This window comes from Oncorhynchus mykiss, chromosome 25 (genome assembly GCF_057628025.1).
Source record: "Oncorhynchus mykiss isolate SJ-2025 chromosome 25, ASM5762802v1, whole genome shotgun sequence".
Lineage (NCBI taxonomy): Eukaryota > Metazoa > Chordata > Actinopteri > Salmoniformes > Salmonidae > Oncorhynchus > Oncorhynchus mykiss.
Window position 1 is genome coordinate 43,046,075 of NC_143046.1, and position 17,209 is coordinate 43,063,283.

General features: G+C 44.9%; 1 protein-coding gene across 26 annotated transcripts in view; it reads right to left on the reverse strand.

Annotated features, from left to right (window-relative positions):
• LOC110505192 (protein diaphanous homolog 2) overlaps positions 1-17,209 on the reverse strand; it is a 650,263-nt gene that overhangs the window by 202,039 nt on the left and 431,015 nt on the right. The window lies entirely within an intron of this gene.

Consider the following 17,209-nt stretch of genomic DNA (forward strand, 5'->3'; position numbering starts at 1 on the left):
TCAGGGTGGAAAAACAACATTTCCTGCACGTGTGTACAACAATATTCCTCATTATCTTGCCTATCAGGTTCCCAGGACTGTCATGTTATCACAAGTTCTCAATGACAACACATTATGCAAAGTTGCATCACGTTCAGAAGATCAACCCCGCGTTCAGCTTCTCAGGGTTTCTCTGTGTTTGTCAATCAGTTGAACCGCGGTTCCTTTTGCGCAGCAATTATGTGAAAGGTCAACACCATTACCTCTTAGCCCCCACTTCCGTGTTATACAGAAAACTAAACGTGTAATACACACGTCGGGCCTATTGATAATGCACTGACCCAATTCCAGTTCATGTCGTCTTTATTCCAAGGCCGCCGAGATGGGAGAGATCTCATCCAATTAAGAGGACTATTAAGCTACAATAGGTAACCTTTAGAATGTCTGTCTTATCATGAAGCCGATAGGCATTACACTATGATATTTACCCACACAGGAACACGTAGCTACTGAGTCACACCGTGAAATGCGATGATCATGGCCAGCCTCATCCTAAACTGTTCATTCTAAATGTTCAATCTAACTAACCTTGCTCTGTATGCCAATGTCATGATCATGACTCGTGCTCAGAGAGTTGGTATTTTGTTTCTGAAACCTTATTATTTACTCATTTCTAAAGGTTGAACATACATTCTATGTTATCTTCAATAGTCAAAATAACCCCTCTGGTCAAAAAAAAAAGCCTGTGTCCCCACAATATTCACCAATTATATGGGTTGCTTTCTAAAGTATACCTCAAAAATAGGTTATATATATATTTTTTTTTATCTGTTATTTTACCAGGTAAGTTGACTGAGAACACATTCTCATTTGCAGCAAATGACCTGGGGAATAGTTACAGGGGAGAAATGAGCCAATTGTAAACTGGGGTTTATTAGGTGACCGTGATGGTTTGATGGCAGATTGGGAATTTAGCCAGGACACCGGGGTTAACACCCCTACTCTTACGATAAGTGACATGGGATCTTTAATGGCCTCAGAGAGTCAGGACACCCGTTTAACGTCCCATCCGAAAGACAGCACCCTACACAGGGCAGTGTTCCCAATCACTGCCCTGGGGGATTGGGATATTTTTAGACCAGAGGAAAGAGTGCCTCCTACTGGCCCTCCAACACCACTTCCAGCAGCATCTGGTATCCCATCCAGGACCAACCCTGCTTAGCTTCAGAAGCAAGCCAGCAGTGGTATGCAGGGTGGTGTGTATATATTTATATATAATCTTCTATGGCTGTCTGTTCTAAACCCCTTATAGGTCCACTTTTTCATTATTTCTGTATATATATATATACAGTGGGGCAAAAAAGTATTTAGTCAGCCACAAATTGTGCAAGTTCTCCCACTTAAAATGATGAGAGAGGCCTAATTTTCATCATAGGTACACTTCAACTATGACAGACAAAATGAGAAAAAATATATATATTTGCAAATTATGGTGGAAAATAAGTATTTGGTCAATAACAAAAATGTATCTCAATACTTTAGTTATATACCCTTTGTTGGCAATGACAGAGGTCAAACATATTCTGTAAGTCTTCACAAAGTTTTCACACACTGTTGCTGGTATTTTGGCCCATTCCTCCATGCAGATCTCCTCTAGAGCATTGATGTTTTGGGGCTGTTGCTGGGCAACATGGACTTTCAACTCCCTCCAAAGATTTTCTATGGGGTTGAGATCTGGAGACTGGCTAGGCCACTCCAGGACCTTGAAATGCTTCTTACGAAGCCACTCCTTCGTTGCCCGGGCGGTGTGTTTGGGATCATTGTCATGCTGAAAGAGCCTCAGTCATGTTTCATCTCCAATGCCCTTGCTGATGGAAGGAGGTTTTCACTCAAAATCTCACGATACATGGCCCCATTCATTCTTTCCTTTACACAGATCAGTCGTCCTGGTCCTTTTGCAGAAAAAAAGCCCCAAAGCATGATGTTTCCACCCCATGCTTCACAGTAGGTATGGTGTTATTTGTCCCCCTGGCTTAAGCAGGGGGACACGTCTGGCACTGCAGGATTTGAGTCCCTGGCGGCGTAGTGTGTTACTGATGGTAGGCTTTGTTACTTTGGTCCCAGCTCTCTGCAGGTCATTCACTAGGTCCCCCCGTGTGATTCTGGGATTTTTGCTCACCGTTCTTGTGATCATTTTGACCCCCACGGGGTGAGATCTTGCGTGGAGCCCCAGATCGAGGGAGATTATCAGTGGTCTTGTATTTCTTCCATTTCCTAATAATTGCTCCCACAGTTGATTTCTTCAAACCAAGCTGCTTACCTATTGCAGATTCAGTCTTCCCAGCCTGGTGCAGGTCTACAATTGTGTTTCTGGTGTCCTTTGACAGCTCTTTGGACTTGGCCATAGTGGAGTTTGGAGTGTGACTGTTTGAGGTTGTGGACAGGTGTCTTTTATACTGATAACAAGTTCAAACAGGTGCCATTAATACAGGTAACGAGTGGAGGACAGAGGAGCCTCTTAAAGAAGAAGTTACAGGTCTGTGAGAGCCAGAAATCTTGCTTGTTTGTAGGTGACCAAATAGTTATTTTCCACCAAAATTTGCAAATAAATTCATTAAAAATCCTACAATGTGATTTTCTGGATTTTTTAAAATCATTTTGTCAGTTTTAGTTGAAGTGTACCTATGATGAAAATTACAGGCCTCTCATCTTTTTAAGTGGGAGAACTTGCACAATTGGTGGCTGACTAAATACTTTTTTGCCCCACTGTATATAAATAATGAAAAAGTGGACCTATGAGGGGTTTAGAACAGACAGCCATAGAAGATTGTTGCATAAGCTGTAGGAATAACATTAAGGACAACTGTGCCTCACACATATAACCCCTTTTAAAAGTATATTCAAAGCCTTCCTGTGAAATCAATTCACTGGAAATAGTTAACTGCATGACAAATTGGAACAACAGCTTTTCTGTTCCAGATCTAGGATAGCAGGTGGTCCGACGTCATGATAACCATGTTCATCACATGCACTTCAACAACTTCCATCAAACGTAGACAGAACGGAGGATTCAACGTATATCGACAAATATGTTTTGTAGATGAAACTATCAATTTTAGTGTGGGGTAAAAACAATTGAAAATCGAGAGATCGAGAGAGAGAGAGAGAGAGACAGAGAGAGGAGAGAGACCGAAAAAAAGGCAATTGACAAAATTTGATGAAATTGTGCCAGTAAACGCTTTTGTTACCCGTCAATATAGAGCACTCAAGCACAGACAAGCTGCAATTCCCTTTCCTTTCACAGCTCAGACCCAAATCCAGGTCATCTCCTGAACACGGCGTGCGCTCAGTGCCATACACAGCCTGCCTCCCACCTCTCCCAGTCTATCCAGAAATAACAGGCAGCCTTGCAAATTGCCAAAGCCCACACTTATCTTGATGTTCTCATGCAAATCTGCATTTGCAAGTAAAACGGAAAGCAGATTAACAAAGGTCAAGACATCTGTAACGGGTTTGGATCCAAAACATCTTTGCCAGGACCGCACTCTCACTTCCACTGCGACAGCGCTTTCATCTTTATCATTTTGCAAAGCCTCACTCGTCAATCCGGGGAAACTGCCTTTTAAAAACTAATTTGCACACAATGTCCTGATTAAAGACAGTTTCATTTAAAAACAGGCTTTTCAATATTTTCAGCACCACTGATGCCAGATACATTCAGGTGCCAGAGAGAAGAGAAACGTCACAAAAGCCAGGGTTTGTGTCGCCCATGCAAATGCACTGGTAATACATTTCCGGATTGGAAACAAGGACATATTGAAAAGATGTCATGGAAAATGTATGTACGTTCCACCACAAACACGGGTTGACTTCATTGTCCAAGAGAAGAGCCACAAAGTACGCTTGGCTTTTGGAGAATACAAATGAACATGTTTGGCTCTACACAAACTTAATGAATGTGATGAAAGGAAATCTTCGATAAACATTATCACTGCATAGGTGATTCCAGGTTTGCAATGACACTCATTTCAACATCATTTACTGTAAAGGACAGTTATTTGGTAAGAATGATGCTACACGTAGAAAGTCTTCTTGATATACAGATTCCACAATTGTCCATCAAAAACTGTCTCGAAGGACAAAATGACAAGTTAAGAAGGCATTTATAGCATCTAGAGATGACAGCCGTCCTGACTGTGATGCACCTCTGCCTGTCTCAGCATCCCCTACTGGTAAGGTGAGTGTACTCCTCCAGCAAAGCCCCACAGCTTTCTGTTCCATAATTGAACTCAGTCTCCGCAAACTTCCAATAGGGAAACTGTTGCCCAGTTGACGCCCCAACCTGAATTCACAAGGCTCTCGAGGTTACCTCAACTGCCGAAGATGACATCCAAAGCAAATGTGTTTGTGCCACGTTTCTCACAGTTGATAACGCCAACAGACTCGATAGATCGACGTTCCTGTTCTTATTGTCCTCAGTAGAGTGTGAGCACGCCACCGTTTTGAAAGAGAATATAAAAGACAAAGTGGTCCCCCCCGATGTGCTACTCAGCTTGTGTTCTCAGTTCATGTGTTTTACATGTCATACAGCTACTTCCCAAGCAGTGTGACAATCAATATGGTTGTTAAAACAGGGGTACTACTACCCTATAAACTGTACACCAACACTACAGCTGTAAGCGGAGCTTTGTCTTTCATGCACACTCACCTGCCTTGCAAACGTCCTCTAGCCAGTTCAACGCGTGGATGATTCAGTCATGTGCACCATTTCCCAGATGCATTAACAGTGCATTTTTTCCTCTTATCGTCAAGACTCCAGATGGCCCCCAGACGGCGCTTCCTCGAAATTTGTCACATCAAGTAAACACTCCAATTCAAACACCAATTTGTTTGTTCACTGCACATATTCAAGAGATTCTGAGAAGGACCACAAGAAGCAGTTGCAACTGTAATTCAGCTTGGAGTCCCAACCTGACATCATTTGACAGCTTTTGACTTGTTCCTGACTCGAACACACCCGTCAAGAGTGTAGTGGGGTATCTAGTCTCAGAGAAATTGTAGGGCAAACAATTACTCTTGAACAAATGTACTGCAGCATATAGGTCACTTAAGCCACCACTCCAAACCCCATTAAATCAGGTAGGTAATCATTACCTGAGAAGTTGCTGAAATCCTTTAGCCTGTAGGGATCACTGTGCATCAGTGGGTAGTAAGGGAAGAGAGACACATAAATACATTTTAAATAGAGCTTCCCTGTCCACTTCAGCCGTTCGAACACTCCTGGCATGGCAAGTGGTCGACTGTGACAGGTCGTATTTCTAGCCTGGCAAACAGCATTATTCTCATTCCCAGGCCCATTGTCAACTCTCATCGAAATCTGCTGTCAGAGACTGGGGCCCCATGCTAACCAGGGCAGCCGGATTCAATGCATGTGTCCATCTCTGTCTACATCCATATAGGAAACAGTGATGGGAGGAGAAGGGGTGAGAGCTAAAAAAGGAAGGAAGGAGGAGGGGTGACAACAGGAAGAGAGGTCTCTCTGTCTCCCAATGTTGCATGCTGCCCATCCACCATGAGGTAAAAGAAGAAGAAAAAAAACACTCTCAAGAGAGGACATCACTCATTCATGGCTGGTGATGTTGAACAGGTCTGCTTCCTGCTTCTGATATTCTTCATGACAGACTGTCCATTCTCACCGCCCAGGTCTTGTGCTCCCGACAGGACACCCTGCTCTGGAGAATCAGGCTCAGGCTGAGTGCACCTCCCAACACAGGTAAGGGAAGTGCACCTCCCAATATTTGCCCACTATCACTTAATGCTGAGGTGACTGGTGAGATGACTAATGGCTGAAGCCATGGAATGCAATATTGATAGTAAATTGAAATATTTTGTCATATGCAAGTGGGCATTATGTGCTTGTGATCTTAAGGGATCTTCATGGGTTTAACAAAGCCTTTACTTCCTCTGTTGCTTTTTAAGCAGTGTTTCACAACACTGACCACAGAACACTGTAAAGCCTAGAGGTATGCATCATTTTAAAATGTGTATCTGCTTGCAGAGCGCTGAATTGAGTGTGCAGTCAAACCAAATAGAAACCTGGGTCTCAAGACTGGCAGACTGTCAGAGAGTATACACCAGGAGCCCGGTGCCAAAACAAGTAGCCTTTGTCAATTTCATTTGATGTAGAAATAATGAAGTCTCAAAAAACAAAAGCTTTGGAGGAGAGTCTGATTGAAGTCTAGACATTGATACAATACTAGGTGACACGTATGTGCATACTCAAATACACACAGACACATGTACACACACACACACAAGCATGCACCCACCGACGCAAGATAATACACACACACACACACACACACACAAAAAGTATGGGAAAAGTAATGTAAAACCCTTACCCTGCTTATCTTAAAAGTGAAGTAAGCATACGCTGATTAAAACAACTGTTTTTCAGAGCAATCTTTTGAATAATTAATCACCGTTCCAGTCGTATATTCGATCTGCACATGTGCCAGCAGTGGTAGCCTCTATCTTATGTGCGAGTGAAGTGGGCTCAGAAAAACTGAAAGTATGCATCTTAGAAATAGTTTTCACATATAAACTTTATATGTCCGAACTCAGAATGAAAAAGGCTTTGCAAAAAAAACATGGTCACTGTGCTGATTTTGATTGGCTATTGTCTGCATTCATCAAACGTCCCATCAGTAGCCTGATTTCAGATGCCCATGCAAACAGGATTATTAGAGAAATTAATCTTATTGCAAAGCATGTAAACATTTTTACATTTTAGTAATTTAGCTGACACTGTTATCCAGAGCAACTTACAAAAGTGAGTGGATACATTTTTTTTTACTCTTTCCTGTACTGGACCCCCATGGGACCATTATATATATACATTAGATATTATTATATTAATCTAGCTACCCACAATAATAATATTATTGTGTGCATGTAACTGTGCTCAATGTGACATACTTAATCAAAGTATACTGTAAATAGACAGTCATACACGACAAAATAATAATTTTAAGTTGTAAGAAACAACAAGCACCTGTTTATATGTACACAGAGTGAACAAAAAGTTAGGAACACCTTCCTAATATTGAGTTGCACTCCCTTTTGCCCTCAAAACAGCCTCACTTCGTCGAGGCATGTACTCTACAAGGTGTCGAAAGCGTCCACAGAGATGCTGGCCCATGTTGACTCGAATGCTTATCACAGTTGTGTCAAACTGGCTGGATGTCCTTTGGGTGGTGGACCATTCTTGATACACACGGGAAACAGTTGAGCATGAAAAACCTAGCAGTGTTGCAGTTATTGATACACTCAAACCGGTGTGTCTGGCAAATACTACCATACCCCGTTCAAAAGCACTTCAATCTTGTGTCTTGAAAGGAACAGATGCACAATCCATGTCTCAATTGTGTCGAGGTTTAAAAATCCTTCTTTAAATCGGTCTCCTCCCCTTCATCTACACTGATTGAAGTGGATTTAACAAGTGACATCAAAAAGGGATCATAGCTTTTACCTGGTCAGTCTATGTGTTGCTAACGTATTGTAGACACAACAACAGTGATAATCAGGGTCCGGGAGAGGTTATCCTTCACACCTGGCCATTCTAATATAGCTCAATGAGAAAGCTCATTGTCATTGGAAGGTAGTTAGATTAGGGTTTAAGAGCTTTGGGCCAGTAACTGACAGGTCGCTGGTTCAAATCCCCAGGCCAACTAGGTGAAAAATCTGTCGACGGGGCCTTTTAGCAAGGTAATTAACCCTAATTGCTCCTGTAAGTTGCTCTGAATAAGAGTGCCTGATGAAATTAAAATTGGAGAGTCGATGACATCCCAGGAGTGGTAAGTCCAGGTTGGGACCGATCAGAGCTCCCTTATTGGAAAACTGCTGCTGTTGTATGGCAAATCAAATTGGATTTGTCACATGCTCCGAATACAACACCGTGAAAGGATTACTTACAAGCCCTTAACCAACAACTCTTCTACATTTGCGCACACTACATAGATATGTCTATTGTGTTATTGACTGTACGTTTGTTTATGTGTAACTCTGTGTCGTTGTTTTTGTCGCACTGCTTTGCATCATCTTGGCCAGGTCGCAGTTGTAAATGAGAATGTGTTCTCAACTGGCCTACCTGGATGAATAAAGGTGAAATAAAAAAATAAAAAACAATGCAGTTCAAGAAATAGAGTGGTCAATGTAAATACTGTGGGTGGCAAATTTATTACTTGTTCAGCTGTCTCAAAGTCAATTCAGTCTGAGACATGATTAACAAAGGTGTGATCCAAATCAGTCACTTTTTATCACGAGCATACAGCATATGCCCTCTCAGGAGACATGCAGCTGTGGTAGGGGAGTCAATACAACAATGGTAGTCATACAAACATTGCACCACTGCTGGATTGTCAATCATCATCTGAATTGGATTTCATGGAGTCAAAGTCCAAATGCATATCCAAACATGAAATCTACTGAAAAGTAGTAACTGCTCCTTCACTTTGCATTTGATTACAAATATTATTGTATGGATAGGTTTGCCTGGGATAGTTATTTTGCATGAAGCATAGGGATACATGGCAATGGATAGTCTTCTAAACAGCCAGCAATGAAAACAAAGGATTGTGTTCTATATTCCACATGTATTCAGACAGACTCTCACTCCAACTTAGAAGTTTAAAACTCACTCCACTTATTCTGTCCTTTGTGACCTTTCATTATTTCAAAGGAACAATCAGACCAAAATGTACTTGACAATGTTTGTTGCTACAATAACACACAGGCACTTCTCTCCAATATTATTCGGACAAGAGATGCCCATAACCTTTGTATGTTTTTAGAATTTTAGTTAAGCCATTCAAAAGACACATTTAAAGATGTTCCATCTCATTAAACAGTTCAACATCAGGGCGTTGCTACTTGTACATTATTTTTCTTCTCAGTACTTTTTTTTATTTTTTAAATTCAATATATTTCCGCTAAAAGGTACAGTTGGTACTGAACAGAGAGTGTGTGTGTGTGTGTGTGTGTGTGTGTGTGTTGACACACTCTAAAAAAGAGGGATAAACTAAAATACCCAATACATCCCGGAGAACCTATTTGCCCATGAACCATTCTAATGGAGTGTAGCGACAGGACTTATTAACAGGTCACTGGAAGCTACATTCAAAGTCTCTGCTCTGCTGTATTTCTAAGGCAACTACTTTGAAACTGACATCAAGCAACAACAACAAAATAAAATAAATAAAATGCCTCTACCCACAAGGCACCATTTACTTGAATAAGTAAAGTGAGAGACGGGTCAGCACTCCAAAATATGTTGCGTAAAGCTTAATTATTCATTTTTAGATTTGTTTCACCTTCTTCAGTGTGCAGGTTCAAATCTTACAATCAGAAACAACATTTTTTAGGAAATATAGGTGCTTCCAATCAGGGTAATTGGTCCTCCGCCATTTACTTGAATGACACTGGATCAAGAGGGCTACTGCAGGGGTCTCCAACCCTGTTCCTGGAGAGCTACCCTCCTGTATGTTTTCACTCCAACCCCAGTTGTAACTAACCTTATTCCGTTTTTCAACCAGTAAATTAATAGAATCACGTTTGGAGATTTGGAGCATAAACCAGTAGGTCTCCAGGAACAGGGTTCGAGAGCCCTAGTTTACTGGTTCTTAAAATTGACAAACATGTATTCCCCTTAAAAACCTTATTATCAGGATAATATATACTAATCGTATAGTAAATACAATTGTGCTTTCCATATGTAACTTACAACACAGTGGTATTTAACTCTGTTGCATAGTGTTGAACAGACAGGGGAGCATATGCTCAATATGAAGCAGATGTAGTTCTGCATGCTCTGTTATTATTTGAATGGTATTATATGAAGTATTTGTGTCTATCATTATTAAAAATGGAAGGCTAAATACAAGGCCAAGTGGATTATTGAGTTTCGACTGCACCACATGAGATGTCAGCTAGGGTCCACGAGCTTAGCCTTCTCACGAACACTCTTGTGGAGGCAAAATAATTATACATCATGTCAAACAATCTATTCTCTCGGACCCATCTGAAGAGGTCCAGAAAGAATACAACAGCGTAGTGTGAATATACTGAACAAAAATATAAATGCAACATGCAACAATTTCAATGTTACTGAGTTCAAAGAAGGAAATCAGTCAATTGAAATAAAGTCATTAGGCCACAGCCATGGGTGGGCCTGGGACGGCATAGGCCCACCCACTTGGGAGCCAGGTCCAGCCACTGGGGAGCCAGGCACAGCCAATCAGAATTAGTTTTCTCCACAGAATGGCTTTATTACAGACAGAAAAACTCCTAAGAACCCACAACCCACTCCCCCTCCTCAGTCGATCCCGCAGGTGAAGAAGCCGGATGTGGAACTCCTGGGCTGGCGTGGTTATACGTGGTCCGTGGATGTGAGACCAGTTAGATGTACTGCCAAATTCTATAAATACAACATTGGCTTATGGATGATACATTAACATTACATTCTCTGGCAACAGCTCTGTTGGATATTCCTGCAGTCAGCATGCCAACTGCATGCTCTATTATAACTTGAGACAACTGTGACATTGTGTTCTGTGACAAAACCACACATTTTAGAGTTACCTTTAATTGACCCAAGCACAAGGTGCACCTGTGTAATGGGCATGTGGTTAAATGAGCTTCTTGACATGCCACATCTGTCAGGTGGGTGGATTATCTTGGCAAGGGAGAAATGCTCACTAACAGGGATGTAAACACATTTGTGCACACCATTTGAGAGAAACAAGCTTTGTGTGTGTATGGAACATTTTGGGGATATTTTATTTCAGCTCATGAAAAATGAGCTTTGCATGTTCTGTTTATATTTTTGTCCAGTATATATACAGTAAATATAAACTCAGCAACAAAATAAACATCCCCTTTTTCAGGACCCTGTCTTTCAAAGATAATTTGTAAAAACCTAAATAACTTAACAGATCTTCATCGTAAAGGGTTTAAACACTGCTCCCATGCTTGTTCAATGAACCATAAACAATGAATGACCTGTGAAATGGTCATTAAGACACTAACAAATAACAGACGGTAGGCAATTAAGGTCATAGTTATGAAAACTTAGGACACTAAAGAGGCCTTTCTACTGACTCTGAAAAACACCAAAAGAAAGATGCCCAGGGTCCCAGCTCATCTGCGTGAACGTGCCTAAGATCAAATCAAATCAAATTGTATTTGTCACATACACATGGTTAGCAGATGTTAATGCGAGAGTAGCGAAATGCTTGTGTAAAAAAACAAAAAACTGCATAGTTTCCTAGGAACGCGAAGCGAGGCGGCCATCTCTGTCGGCGCCGGAAGTTCACGAGACATGCTGCAAGGAGGCATGAGGACTGCAGATGTGGCCAGGACAATAAATTGCAATGTCCATACTGTGAGATGCCCAAGACAGCACTACAGGGAGACAGGAAGGACAGCTGATCGACCTCGCAGGGGCAGACCATGTGTAACAACACCTGCACAGGATCGGTACATCCGAACATCACCCCTGAGGGACAGGTACAGGGTGGCAACAACAACTGCCTGAGTTACACCAGGAACGCACAATCCCTCCATCAGTGCTCAGACTGTCTGCAATAGGCTGAGAGAGGCTGGACTGAGGGCTTGTAGGCCTGTTGTAAGGCAGGTCCTCACCAGACATCACCGGCAACAACGTCGCCTATGGGCACAAACTCACCGTTGCTGGACCAGTCGGGACCGGCAAAAAGTGCTCTTCATTGACGAGTTGTGGTTTTGTCTCACCAGGGGTGATGGTCGGAATCACGTTTATTGTCGAAGGAATGAGCATTACGCCTGTACTCTGGAGCGGGATCGATTTGGAGGTGGAGGGTCTGTCATGGTCTGGGGTGGTGTGTCACAGCATCATCGGACTGAGCTTGTTGTCATTGCAGGCAATCTCGACGCTGTGCATTACAGGGAAGACATATTCCTCCCTCATGTGGTACCCTTCCTGCAGGCTCATCCTGACATGACCCTGCTGCATGACAATGATACCAGCCATACCGATCATTATGTGAGTGATTTCCTGTAAGACAGGAATGTCAGTGTTCTGCAAGGGCCAGCGAATTGTGAAGAGCATGTCTGGGACCTGTTGGATCTGGGGGTGAGGGCTAGGGACATTCCCCCCAGAAATGTCCGGGAACTTGCTGGTGCCTTGGTGGAAGATTGGGGTAACATCTCACAGCAAGAACTGGAAAATCTGGTCCAGTCCATAAGAAGGAGATGCACTGCAGTACTTAATGCAGGGGGAGGCTGGCAGCATCATGTTGTGGGAGTGCTTTGCTGCAGGAGGGACTGGTATACTTCACAAAATAGATGGCATCATGAGGGAGGAAAATTATGTGGATATATTGAAGCAACATCTCAAGATTGGGCGCAAATGGGTCTTCCAAATGGACAATGACCCCAAGCAGACTTCCAAAGCTGTGGCAAAATGGCTTAAGGAAAACAAAGTCAAGTTATTGGAGTGGCCATCACAAAGCCCTGACCTCAATCCTACAGAAGATTTGTGGGCAGAACTGAAAAAGTGTGTGCGAGCAAGGATCCTAAAAACCTGACTCAGTTACAAAATGGGCCAAAATTCACCCAACTTATTGTGGGAAGGGTACCCAACACATTTGACCGAAGTTAAACAATTTAAAGGCAATGCTACCAAATGCTAATTGAGTGTTGTCACACCCTGGTCGAAGTATTTTGTGTTTATCTTTATTTATTTGGTCAGGCCAGGGTGTGGCATGGGTTTTTGTATGTGGTGTGTATGTATGGGGATTGTAGCTAGTGGGGTGTTCTAGCTAAGTCTATGGCTGTCTGAAGTGGTTCTCAATCAGAGGCAGGTGTTTATCGTTGTCTCTGATTGGGAACCATATTTAGGCAGCCATATTCTTTGAGTTTGGTGTGGGTGATTGTCCTTATTATCATGATGTCCTTGTTCTGTGTTAGTTTTACACAAGTATAGGCTGTTTCGGTTTTCGTTACGTTTATTGTTTTTGTAGTGTTTGTATTGATTCGTGTTTTACGTTTGTTCATTAAAACATGGATCGCAATCTACACGCTGCATTTTGGTCCGACTCTCCTTCTCATCAAGAAAACCGTTACAGAATCACCCAACACAAAGGGACCAAGCAGCGTGTCAACAGGCAAGAACAGCCCAAAGTGGAGTACAGTATGGACTATACTTCTTGGGAGGAGATAGACAGGTGGGCGGTCGACCCAGGGAGAGTGCCGGAGCCCGCCTGGGATTCGATGGAGCAGTGCGCGGAAGGATATAGGAGAATGGAGTTTGCGAAGCAAGCAAGGCGGCGCGGACGGAGGCCCCATAGTCAGCCCCAAAAATTTATTGGGGGGGGGCTCAGGGAGAGTGTGGCAGAGTCAGGAGCCAGACCTGAGCCAACTCTCCCTGTTTATCGTGAGGAGCCAAGGAGGAGACCAGAACCAGAGCCGGTGTTGGAGGTGAGCGAAACAGAGACTGTGAAGGAGTTAATGGGGAAATTGGAGGAGAGAGAAATGAGGGAGTTGCTGTGTTGGTGTTTTAAACATGGAATTCGCCCGACGGAGCGTGTCGGGGATTTGATGGCACCTGGGTCAGCGCTCCATACTCGTCCTGAGGTGCGTGTTAGTCGGCTGGTGAAGATGGTGCCAGTCTCACGTACCAGGCCTCCTGTGCACCTCCCTAGCCTTGCACGTCCTGTGCCAGCACCGCTCTCAAGATCTCCAGTACGCCTTCACGGTCTAACCCATCCTGTGCCACCTCCACACCCCAGCCCTCCGGTAGCAGCTCCCCGCACCAGGCTTCCTGTGCGTGTCCTCGGCCCAGTACCACCAGTGCCAGCACCACGCATCAGGCCTACAGTGCGCCTCGCCTGTCCAGCGCTGTCGGAGCCCTCCTCCTCTCCAGCGCTGTCGGAGTCTCCCGCCTGTTTAGCGCTGTTAGAGCCTTCCTTCTCTACAGCGCTGCCGGAGTCTCCCGCCTGTTCAGAACTGCCAGTTAGCATAGAGCTGCCAGTTAGCATAGAGCTGCCAGTTAGCATAGAGCTGCCAGTTAGCAAGGAGCTGCCAGTCTGCAAGGAGCTGCCAGTCTGCAAGGAGCTGCCAGTCTGCAAGGAGCTGCCAGTCTGCAAGGAGCTGCCAGTCTGCAAGGAGCTGCCAGTCTGCAAGGAGCTGCCAGTCTGCAAGGAGCCGCCAGAGCTGCCTGTCTGCAGGATGCCGCCAAAGCTGCCTGTCTGCAGGATGCCGCCAAAGCTGACAGTCTGCAAGGAGCCGCCAGAGCTGCCAGTCTGCAAGAAGCCGCCAGAGCTGCCAGTCTGCAAGGAGCCGCCAGAGCTGCCAGTCTGCAAGGAGCCGCCAGAGCTGCCAGTCTGCAAGGAGCCGCCAGAGCTGCCAGTTAGCATGGAGCAGCCAGGGCCGCCAGTCAGCGTGGAGCAGCCAGGGCCGCCAGTCAGCGTGGAGCAGCCAGGGCCGCCAGTCAGCGTGGAGCAGCCAGGGCCGCCAGTCAGCATGGAGCAGCCAGGGCCGCCAGTCAGCATGGAGCAGCCAGGGCCGCCAGTCAGCATGGAGCAGCCAGGGCCGCCAGTCAGCATGGAGCAGCCAGGGCCGCCAGTCAGCATGGAGCAGCCAGTCAGCATGGAGCAGCCAGAGCAGCCAGTCAGCATGGAGCAGCCAGAGCAGCCAGTCAGCATGGAGCAGCCAGAGCTGCCAGTCAGCATGGAGCAGCCAGTCAGCATGGAGCAGCCAGAGCTGCCAGTCAGCATGGAGCAGCCAGTCAGCATGGAGCAGCCAGAGCTGCCAGTCATCATGGAGCAGCCAGTCAGCATGGAGCAGCCAGATCTGCCAGTCGACCAGACTCTCCCAGATCTGCCAGTCGACCAGACTCTTCCAGATCTGCCAGTCGACCAGACTCTTCCAGATCTGCCAGTCGACCAGACTCTTCCAGATCTGCCAGTCGACCAGACTCTTCCAGATCTGCCAGTCGACCAGACTCTTCCAGATCTGCCAGTCGACCAGACTCTTCCAGATCTGCCAGTCGACCAGACTCTTCCAGATCTGCCAGTCAGCCAGGATCTGTCAGTCAGCCAGGATCTGCCAGTCAGCCAGGATCTGCCAGTCAGCCAGGATCTGCCGAAACCACCAGCCAGCCTGGATCTGGTAGATTCATCAACCTGCCTGAGCTTCCTCTCACTCCTGAGCTTCCTCTCACTCCTGAGCTTCCTCTCACTCCTGAGCTTCCCCTCAGTTCCGAGCTGCCTCAGTCCCGAGCTGCCCCTCAGTCCCGATCTGCTCCTCAGTCCAGTGGGGTTCTGGGTGAGGACTACTAGGCCATGGTCGGCGGCGAGGGTGGACTATCCAGGGACGCGAGGAGAAGGGACTAAGACATTGATTGAGTGGGGTCCACGTCCCGCGCCGGAGCCGCCACCATGGACAGACGCCCACCCGGACCCTCCCTATTGTTTTGAGGTGCGTTCGGGAGTCCGCACCTTAGGGGGGGGGTTCTGTCACACCCTGGTCGAAGTATTTTGTGTTTATCTTTATTTATTTGGTCAGGCCAGGGTGTGGCATGGGTTTTTGTATGTGGTGTGTATGTATGGGGATTGTAGTTAGTGGGGTGTTCTAGCTAAGTCTATGGCTGTCTGAAGTGGTTCTCAATCAGAGGCAGGTGTTTATCGTTGTCTCTGATTGGGAACCATATTTAGGCAGCCATATTCTTTGAGTTTGGTGTGGGTGATTGTCCTTATTATCATGATGTCCTTGTTCTGTGTTAGTTTTACACAAGTATAGGCTGTTTCGGTTTTCGTTACGTTTATTGTTTTTGTAGTGTTTGTATTGATTCGTGTTTTACGTTTGTTCATTAAAACATGGATCGCAATCTACACGCTGCATTTTGGTCCGACTCTCCTTCTCATCAAGAAAACCGTTACAAGTGTATGTAAACTTCTGACCCACTGGGAATGTGATGAAAGAAATAAAAGCTCACTACTACTATTCTGACATTTCACATTCTTAAAATAAAATGGTGATCCTAACAGACCAAAGACAGGGAATTTTTACTCAGATTAAATGTCTGTTTACTTTGCAAATCTCCCTATGTTGCAGAGACCTCGGGATGTGGTGCCCATAATCTCTTAATGTGACGGTATTCTGCAAGCATGTAGGTGAAGCAGAGATAAGGGCCATTCTTTTTTTTTTAGGAGGAAAAATAGAGTAGAATGTAGGGCACATCTCCATGGATTGATCTGAAAGGAAAATGTACTCCTCAGGTGTGACAGCCAAAACATTTCACAGCAAAAGTAGAACACACCACAGAAAGATGGAGATGGAAAGGGAAGAGATGCAGTGTTCAAGTAAACACAGTTGGTATGAAAAATCTATGTTTTGTCAAAATCTTTCCAATGCTCAAATGTGTCTGCAAGACATGTTTGCTGACAGGCAGAGGTACACTATATATACAAAAGTATGTGGACATCACTTCAAATTAATCAATTCCGCTATTTCATCCACACCCGTTGCTGACAGGTGTATAAAATCGAGCACACAGCCATGCAATCTCCATAGACAAAACATTGGCAGTAGAATGACCTTCCTGAAGAGCTCAGTGACATTCAAAGTCACACTGTCATGGGATGCCACCTTTGCAACAAGTCAGTTCGTCAAATTTATGCCGTGCTAGAGCTGCCCCGGTCAACTGTAAGCGCTGTTATTGTGAAGTGGAAATGTCTATGAGCAACAACGGCTTAGCCACACAGTGGTAGGCCACACAAGCTCACACAATGGGATTGCCGAGTGCTGGTGCACGTAGCGCTTAAAAATTGTCTGTCCTTGGTTGCAACACTCACCACCAAGTTCCAAACGGCCTCTGGAAGCAACGTCAGCACAATAACTGTTCATTGGGAGCTTCATGAAATTGGTTTCCATGGCTGAGCAGCCATGTGCAATGCCTAGTGTCGGCTGGAGTGGTGTAAAGCTCGACGCCATTGGAAATCTGGAGCAGTGGAAACACGTGCTCTAGAGTGATTAAACATGCTTCACCATCTGGCAGTCCGGCGGACAAATCTAGGTTTGGCAGATGCCAGGAGAATGCTACCTGCCCAAATGCATAGTGTCAACTGTAAAGTTTGGTGGAGGATGAATAATGGTCTGGGGATTTTTTTCATGGTCGGGCTAGGCCCTTAAG